This window comes from Rhamphochromis longiceps, linkage group LG15 (genome assembly GCF_057381845.1).
Source record: "Rhamphochromis longiceps isolate RC_006_pf linkage group LG15, R_longiceps_female_GT1.1, whole genome shotgun sequence".
NCBI classification, from domain to species: domain Eukaryota; kingdom Metazoa; phylum Chordata; class Actinopteri; order Cichliformes; family Cichlidae; genus Rhamphochromis; species Rhamphochromis longiceps.
In genome coordinates, this window is record NC_140571.1 from 24,345,588 (window position 1) to 24,355,712 (window position 10,125).

General features: G+C 41.1%; 1 pseudogene; it reads right to left on the bottom strand.

Moving 5' to 3' along the window:
• Positions 1 to 1,411: 1,411 nt before the first annotated feature.
• LOC146652722 (cytochrome P450 2K1-like) lies at positions 1,412 to 9,517 on the bottom strand (annotated as a pseudogene).
• Between the last annotated feature and the right edge of the window lie 608 nt (positions 9,518 to 10,125).

The following is a 10,125-nucleotide window of genomic DNA, read 5'->3' on the forward strand; positions in this document are numbered from 1 at the left end:
CAAACCATATATTACTGTTTAAACAGAATTTCTAACACTAGAATAAGGTCAGATACAGTCACGGCCGCGTAGCTGGTGTGTTTGTGAAGCGGAACAAAAAACAGACACAGGAGAGTAAACTCAGTATAAGAAAAGGTGAGCCATTTATTTGGCTGACAATACATGAACACAAAACAAGGCAAAGTGCGCTGGGGTAAAAACTAAACTGAAATCTAAACCGGGAATAAATTCAGATAAACTGTGACAAGAGAACATAAATCTGAAAAGCTGCATGCGGAACTATGACGTGAAAAAAAGAAGAAGAAAAAAAAACACGCCAAAACTAAACACACTGACCATGGAAACAAGACTTTCAAAATAAAACAGGAAACATGGAGAGATGTAGACATGCTAACAAAAGCTCGATAACATGAAACATGCAGACAAGAACTACATGACAGGCTGGGGAGACACTAATTTGAATAAAATTAGGCTAAATTTTAAATCCAGGCAACAGGGTAGGACAACTTTGTATAAACTGCCACTTCTATGACCAAAAAGAGAATTCAAATTGTGAAAAATTTAGGTAGCATTTCAGGTAATGCAGTACTAGTTCATCCCAGTTTAAATAAACTAAACTGTACCTTTAGACGTAAACATGAGGTATTGACATACTTCTGTTATTGACATTCTTCTGTCACAAGCTCTCCATCCGGAAGTCTCTCACATTAGTAAATGCAAAGAGTCTCATTTCCATTCATGAATCACTTTTAGACCAAAAAAAGCCATGAGAAATGATTACATATAGCCACGGTCACAGTCAAACCCCTGAGGAGAAACGCTCAGAAAGTATTTTAAATAACACAGTTGGGACGATGGATCCTTATTTTGATAGTTTTCTTACCACGCCCTTGTCTAAATTCTTTTTCAAAATGCAATTGTTTTATTTCCAAAGACTATTTCATAACCAACAAGTGTGTCCTTCACAGTCTTGAATTCTGCAAAACCACCACTATTTTAGGTCCCAGATAGACTGTGATAATGGATCCATATTTCTTAAATACCTAAGAACAGCAACATTTGGTCTTCCGATGTCTGTGAAAATATGGACATATGCTGCTGTTCTAAGGAGAGATAAATCATCCATGGGGAGAAATAACAAGACAGAACAAAACAAAAAAAGAAAATAAAAAACAGTTTTTTGTATCCATATATGATCCATCTTTTGTCTAACTAATAAAAGAAAAAACAAATTCTTTTACACACACATCCAAGAAAACATCAGTACTGATGATTCTGGCGTACATTTCTATGGCAAATTACTCTTATTGTTTAGTAGAAAGAAAAAAAACAGAAGAAAAAAAAAGATTACACCCAGATGATTCAGTTCTTTGTACAGGCTAGGACAACTTTTGTCAAGAATTTCTCTCCATCACATACAGGAAACAGCATACAGTTTGTGAGGTGAAGGTCCGAGAGTAGCGCCCACACTTAGCGTGAGAGCCAATTCATCCTCTGAAACTCCAGGTGCAGGAGCGAAACGAAAATGGTGCAGGAGGGTGCTGAAGAAGAGGAAGAGCTCCATCCTGGCCAGACTCTCTCCGAGGCAAACCCTGCGACCTGTAAGAGACAATTGAAGAATAACTTCAGCTGTCCTGTCAGTAGATGTAACCTAAGCAATGATGGCTGAGCTCACAAAACTGCAGAAAATGGAATGAAGGCATCTCACTTAACAAACTTTTTCTCTTTGTCCAGGAAGTGAGCAGGATAAAAGCTGCGTGGTCTCTCCCACTCCTCTGGATCATGCAGGACAGGTGTCAAGAAAGGAAACACAAATTACAATACAGAAATGGAAAATCCTCTATATGGGGAATAATAACGAGAAGGCAGTGTGTTGTCTTCGTATAGCTTTGAATAATTACACAGCATCCACTTGTGTTTCGCGAGCGTCTGCTCCAAACATTTTTATTCTCCCATTCACAAATCAGTCTTCTTTTATAGAGGCATTCATGAGCCCTCTCAAATACAGCGCCCCCTACTGGCAAAACCCCATTAGCACATGAACACCCACACATCACCACATCCCCTTTTCTCTGAATTGTTTTACATCAGTATATATTTTTTTTCCAACACCATCAGAATATAAGATAAAAACAAATCCAGTCGTAGCTTTACAGATTAAGCCTAACTGGTCTTTTGACCTTACGCTCTGACCTCCTCAATACAGGTTCTGAAACAACTGCACTTTTCTCCACATGCTCATGTCCATCCAGTGGTTTTAAACCAGACACTATCTCTGCATGTGACACATCAACATTTTCATCTTCCTCACCATATTGTTCCTCCTGAAATGTCTCTTTAGTCTTCAGCAAGTTACGACGGTTCCTTCTGAACACATGACCTTCTTCAGTTCTTACGTCATATGATCTCGGACCTGCTTCCTGAAGAACAATGGCTTTCCTGCTCCATGCATTCTGATCTTGGATTCTCACTACATCATCCTTTGCAAGCAATCCAAGTGCTCTTGTTCCCTTGTCGTATTGCAGTTTTTGCTTCCATTTCAGATGCTCCTGCTTTTTTATAATTTCTTCACTCTGCTTGCTTTCTGCATAGCAGGGCAAAGTTGTGTGTAGCTTACGATTCATCAGCAATTCTGCAGGGGATAAACCACAGTCAAGAGGAGCAGTCCTGTAGCTCAGCATAGCTAAATAAGGATCTGATCGACTGTCTGTAGCCTTCTTCAGAAGCTGCTTGATGATATGCACTCCTTTTTCAGCCTTGCCATTTGCCTGTGGATGTTGAGGACTTGATGTGACATGTTTAAAGCCGTATTCTCTTGCGAAATTCTGCCATTCTTTGCAATTATAGCAAGGACCATTGTCACTAATGACAGTTTCAGGTATTCCATGCCTGGAAAAGATAGACTTCACATGTGTGATCACATTATTAGCAGTTGTACTTGTAAGCAGAGCAATCTCAGGAAAGTTAGAGTAATAATCTATCACCAACAGATAGTCTTTCCCATTAAAATGAAATAAATCTGTTCCGACTTTCCTCCAAGGCGCTGTAGGAAGTTCAGGAATCATCATGGGTTCTCTTGCCTGTCTGCTCTGAAACTTGTTACATGTTTCACACTTTCCGACCATGGTCTCAATGTCTTTATTAATGCCAGGCCAGTACACAGTGTCTCTAGCCCTCTTTTACACTTTTCTATTCCCAGATGTCCCTCATGTATTCTTTGAAGTATCAGCTGTCTCAGACTATGTGGTATCACAATCCTATTGCCTCTCAACAGCAGTCCATTTACCACATTGAGCTCCGATCTAACATGATAATACTTTGAACAAGACCCTTTGGGCCAGTCTACTTGGATATTTTCCATCACCGTTTGCAGCTCCCTGTCTGCAGCTGTCTCCTCGCATATTTGTTTTATCTTTGCGTCAGACACTGGCAGAGACTCCACTATCATATTAACATGATCGTCTACTTCTTTCTCAGTGGAGCTTGCGTGACACACCTCTGATGCTCGCGACAGTGCATCCGCTAAAGCTAAATGCTTTCCTGGTGTGTATATCAAGTCAAAGCTGTACCTTTGCAGTTTCATCATGAGACGTTGAATCCTCGGCGACATCTGATTCAGATTTTTCTTAATGATTGACACCAAAGGACGATGATCTGTCTCAACTGTAAAGGTAGGAAGACCATAAACATAACAGTGAAAAATATCAAGTCCATATGCCAGTCCGAGACATTCTTTCTCAATCTGAGCATATCTGGTTTCAGACTTAGTCATGGATCTAGAAGCATAAGCAACTGGTTTCCAACTCCCTTCTTCAGCCTGAAGTAAAACAGCTCCAAGCCCATCCTTTGAGGCATCTGTCGAGATTTTCAGACTCTTAGTTGGATCATAATAGGCAAGCACCGGGCGCGTTGTCAGTGTGGTTTTCAAATCATTCCATTCTTGTTCATGCCTCGCTGACCATTTAAATTCTATGGAATCACGAAGTAACTCCCTTAGTGCTGATGTTCTCACTGACAAGTTAGGTATGAATTTTCCTACAAAGTTTATCATTCCCATCACTCTGAGCACACCTCTCTTATCTGTCGGGCGTGGCATTGTTGCGATGGCTTTTACTTTTCTTTCATCTGGCTCAATACCTCCAGCAGAGAATTTGTCTCCCAGAAATGTTATTTCCTTCACACCAAAATGACACTTGTCACGATTTAGCTTCAATCCATTCTCCCTCATCCGCTGCAGCACCTTCACCAGTCTTTCATTATGTTCTTGTAGGGTGGAGCCCCATATAACCACATCATCAACATAACAGCGAACACCTTGTAAACCCTCTAACATGTTGTCCATGGCACGATGAAAAATCTCAGATGCTGAGATTATGCCAAATGGCATTCTGAGGAATCTATACCTGCCAAAAGGTGTATTGAAAGTACAGTATTTTGAACTTTTCTCATCCAGCTTTATTTGCCAAAAACCCTGTGCTGCATCTAGCTTTGAAAAGTATTTGGCACCTGCCATTTCACTTGCAACCTCTTCACGCTTTGGTATCTGGTAGTGCTCACGTTTTATGGCTTGATTTAAATCGCCAGGGTCCATGCATATTCTCAAATCATTGTTTTTATTCCTTTTATCCACACACACCATTGAGTTTACCCACGCAGTCGGTTCTTCCACTTTTGTAATGACCTGCAACTGTAACATCCTGTTAAGTTCTTTCTTTAAACGGTCCTTCAGTGGAGCTGGGACTCTACGTGGTGCATGGATCACTGGCTTTGCATCCTCTTTCAGCTGGATACTGTAATTGCATGGTAGACATCCCAAACCTTTGAAGATATCCTCATAATGCTGTACAATGGAGTCAACTGCTCCGCGCTGTCCACTTTCTGTTTCTGGACAGCTGATGTGATACACTCTTTCTACTAGGTTCAATCTTTTGGATGTCACGCCACCCAGCAGTGATTCACGACCTTCTGGAACAACATTAAACAATACATCATAATCTTTATGTTTTATTGTCACTTTAAGCCTGCATTGACCACTGCTCTCAATATACTTTCCATTGTAGTCTTTTAGAGGTACTCTTTTCTTTATTATTTTGGGCTTTGGTTTCATGGCATGGATCTCTGTCATGCTGATTAGGTTCGCCTGCGCACCTGTATCAATCCTTAGTGCCACCAAAGCTCCTTGTATTGGGAGTGAAACAATCCATGTGTCTTCATAATCTGAGCATCGCTCACTGTCCTCTGCTTCGTTATGCTCACTTTTTACATCCTCAAGTGACACTATGCCCACAAAGAAAGTCTCGCTTAAGTCAGTCTCTTCAACTACATGCACTGATTTGGGTTTGGCTTCCGACAGACATTGTTTGGCAAAATGATTTTTCCCATCGCATTTCAAACATCTTTTGCCATAAGCTGGACACTGTCTAGGTTCATGTCTGCTACCACATCGCTTACAGGAGTACACTGTATCATCATTGCTGGGCTTCTGCGACATATTCTTCCTCATTTTCTTTTTAACCACAGCTATTCTTGCACTATCAGGTACTGCAGCGACGCTCGTCTCATTAAATGTCTTTGCATGCTGCAGGGCTAACTCACTCGCATGACACAGTCTTTCTGCTTCATCCAGAGTTAACTTGGAATCTCTGAGCAGCCGTTCTCTAGTCCATTTATCATGGATCCCATACACAATTTGATCACGAACCATAGAATCTTTCAGCTCTCCAAAATCACATGACTGTGCCTTTAGCTTCAAATCAGTCACAAAGCAATCAAAAGTTTCTTCTGGTTGCTGCATCCGAGATTGGAAAACATACCTTTCATATACTGTGTTCTTCTGTGGTGAACAGTGTGCATTAAACTTTTCAACCATTCTGTCATACTTATTCCTGTCACCAACTTCCTCAAACTCAAACGTGTTGAAGACTTCAATGGCTTGAGGACCAGCTACCGTGAGCAGCAATGCAATTTTCCTGGCATCGGGTTTAGAGTCCAGTCCCATGGCAGCCATGTACAGCTCAAACTGCTGCTTAAAACACCGCCAGTTGCTGTCCACATTCCCCACCAGTTTCAGTCCTTCCGGAGGCTTCAAACTTTCCATCTCAAACAGAACTTTGAGCTACTATCGCTTCCGCTCTCCCACTTTTACTCCTGGTACCATGTGTTGTCTTCGTATAGCTTTGAATAATTACACAGCATCCACTTGTGTTTCGCGAGCGTCTGCTCCAAACATTTTTATTCTCCCATTCACAAATCAGTCTTCTTTTATAGAGGCATTCATGAGCCCTCTCAAATACAGCGCCCCCTACTGGCAAAACCCCATTAGCACATGAGGCACAAAAAGGACCGGAATGAAAAGAAACAGCACATACGTGTTTTCTAAGGCCAATCATTCCCCTCTTTCTGCAGTTGCTTAACAACCTGCCTTCAAGATTCAGTTTTATGCATTCAGTTAAACCAATGAGAATATAGGAGGTGGGTTATTCAGTCTAACCTTCTCACTTTATCGAGAAGGTTAGACTGAAAAGTGATGTCTCGGGTGGTTTTGTGGGGAAGTGTAGTGGGGATGATGCTGCTCAGTCTCTGTATCTCATGGATGACTGTGTCAGTGAAGGGCAGACTTTTCCTGTCAGCAACCTGCACCTGTTGGTCTTTTATGACCCTCCTCAGCTCCTCCTGGACCTCTTCTGGTACATGAAAGACAAAGTGGACACATTTTATCTCTGAAAACCCTAAGCTACAGTGGGGCAAAAAAGTATTTAGTCAGCCACCGATTGTGCAAGTTCCCCCACTTAAAATGATGACAGAGGTCAGTAATTTGCACCAGAGGTACACTTCAACTGTGAGAGACAGAATGTGAAAAAAAAATCCATGAATTCACAAGGTAGGATTTGTAAAGAATTTATTCGTAAATCAGGGTGGAAAATAAGTATTTGGTCACCTCAAACAAGGAAAATCTCTGGCTCTCACAGACCTGTAACGTCTTCTGTAAGAAGCTTTTCTGTCCCCCACTCGTTACCTGTATGAATGGCACCTGTTTGAACCCATCATCTGTATAAAAGACACCTGTCCACAGCCTCAAACAGTCAGACTCCAAACTCCGCCATGGCCAAGACCAAAGAGCTTTCGAAGGACACCAGGAAAAGTATTGTAGACCTGCACCAGACTGGGAAGAGTGAATCTACAATAGGCAAGCAGCTTGGTGTGAAAAAAATCAACGGTGGGAGCAATCATCAGAAAATGGAAGACATACAAGACCACTGATAATCTCCCTCGATCTGGGGCTCCACGCAAGATCTCATCCCGTGGGGTCAAAATGATCATGAGAACGGTGAGCAAAGATCCCAGAACCACACGGGGGGACCTGGGGAATGACCTGCAGAGAGCTGGGACCAAAGTAACAAAGGTCACCATCAGTAACACACTACAACGGCAGGGAATCAAATCCCGCAGTGCCAGACGTGTTCCGCTGCTGAAGCCAGTGCATGTCCAGGCCCGTCTGAAGTTTGCCAGAGAGCACATGGATGATACAGCAGAGGATTGGGAGAATGTCATGTGGTCAGATGAAACCAAAGTAGAACTTTTTGGTATAAACTCAACTCGTCGTGTTTGGAGGAAGAAGAATACTGAGTTGCATCCCAAGAACACCATACCTACTGTGAAGCATGGGGGTGGAAACATCATGCTATGGGGCTGTTTTTCTGCCAAGGGGACAGGACGACTGATCCGTGTTAAGGACAGAATGAATGGGGCCATGTATCGTGAGATTTTGAGCCAAAACCTCCTTCCATCAGTGAGAACTTTGAAGATGAAACGAGGCTGGGTCTTCCAACATGACAATGATCCAAAACACACCGCCCGGGCAACAAAGGAGTGGCTCCGTAAGAAGCATTTGAAAGTCCTGGAGTGGCCTAGCCAGTCTCCAGACCTCAACCCCATAGAAAATCTGTGGCGGGAGTTGAAAGTCCGTGTTGCTCGGCGACAGCCCCAAAACATCACTGCTCTCGAGAAGATCTGCATGGAGGAATGGGCCAAAATACCAGCTACTGTGTGTGCAAACCTGGTAAAGACCTATAGTAAACGTTTGACCTCTGTTATTGCCAACAAAGGTTATGTTACAAAGTATTGAGTTGTATTTTTGTTATTGACCAAATACTTATTTTCCACCCTGATTTACGAATAAATTCTTTACAAATCCTACCATGTGGATTCATGGATTTTTTTTTTTTTTCACATTCTGTCTCTCACAGTTGAAGTGTACCTCTGGTGCAAATTACTGACCTCTGTCATCATTTTAAGTGGGGGAACTTGCACAATCGGTGGCTGACTAAATACTTTTTTGCCCCACTGTATAGTCAAGAAATGCAATTTACATCACTTCTTTCCTTTGATTTTGTTATGGTCACTCCTTCCTGTCCATTGGCATTTTCAAATCGAGGATTACTCAGGCACCTCGCCCTATATCTTTGGATATTTGGCTATAAGCAGAAGTGCCCATCTCATCTCAGTGTTTGCCGGCAGCAAACAGATTCATTACTGTAATTAAAAGGTTATCATCATGGAAGTGACTTTTGATAATCCCAGCCTTCTGCCCATAGACATTTAACAGCAAAGTCACTAAAATAAAGTTTAAGGAGCTTCAGTAGTATAAAAAAAAGTTGTCCAACACTTATTTTACATTTACTTCAAAGCTCTGTGATGCAGGTTCAAGAACAAAAGTTATTCTTTACAAAAAAAAACAAAACAAAGACTCCACTATGAAAATAATCTCTCTCTATTGATTAACAGAAAAAATTTCAACACGTTGCACATAGACATTAACATTAGCAAATGATTGAATCATCATATTCAAATCTGTGTCCATAGACAATGGAGCAGATTATGTTAGAGACTGCACAGTTAATTGGTTGGGTTGTATCAAAAGCTTCTCCTGTGCCCTCCCCCCCAAAAAAGGAAAAAAAAAAGATATTTAAGTAAAATTTCAGATAATACTAGTTCATCCCAGTTTAAACAAACTCAACTGTACCTTTAGATTTCTTGAAAATATCAATAGGTATTGACATTCCTCCATAATCTTGTCTTCACATGCAAACATGCAATCAACAAGTGCCTCCTTCACTGTCCTGTATCCTGCCAGTACCACCACTTTTTTTAGGTCCCAGATAGATGGTGAAGACTGATCCATATTTCTTAAATAACTAAGAACAGTGGAGTATGTTGATATTTTCACAGACATCGGAAGATCAAAGGTGAAAAAGCTGCCAGAGGGGGGGAAAAAAATCCCTGAAAAGTTGCCACAAAAAAAACTGACCTCCATTAATGAGATATCAAGTCTTTTCAGGTCCAGCTGCAGAAGATTCCCCAGTAGGGGAAATGCTCTCGGTCCTGGAGGCTCCTTTACATTTCTTTTGGAACTGAAGCTTGAGGAAGAGATGAAGAGGATCAGTATCAGCACAATCAGAACCATTACTAAGAAGACAGAGTTTGTTGACTCAATAAAAACAGCATCTATTGTCCCCATGGCCTTGAAAGAAAATATCCAAAATGTGTTATTTGAACTGAAAGAGACAATTTTTTTTCTCAGAATGTTTCAAAATTTATAGAAAAACTATTTTTTTAGACATTGTCAAAGAGCAAGAAACATGTATATAAACCACAGCTAGCACACTAGACTGTGACTTCTGTGGTAGTGAATTAATTGCTTAATGACTGGCAGGTGGGTTGAAGAGAGAGAGAGACAGACTCAAAGGCTCTTGATGCTGCAGCTGGAGCTGGTGTGGTGCCTCAGGTCCTAGTCTGCACTATACAGCATACTTTCTCTTTTAGTGTACACTTCTATAATTGGCAAATTCTGATCTATAATAATACCTAGATACTTTTAAGATGTGAACAATTTCAGCACCTTGAATTGTTTTATTTTTAGGAAACAACTCTGCCATTTGAGAACAACATGAACTCGGATTTGTCTACATTTAACACCGTAAGTTAAGTTAAATGGGACTGAAGGCAGACTGCAGAAATTCAAGGGTTTGTGCTACTGTAGGAGATGAAGAATAAATAGTTGTGTCATCTGCAAAAAGATGGAATGCTGCATTTGATAAATTATCAGAAAGGTTATTCATATAGAGA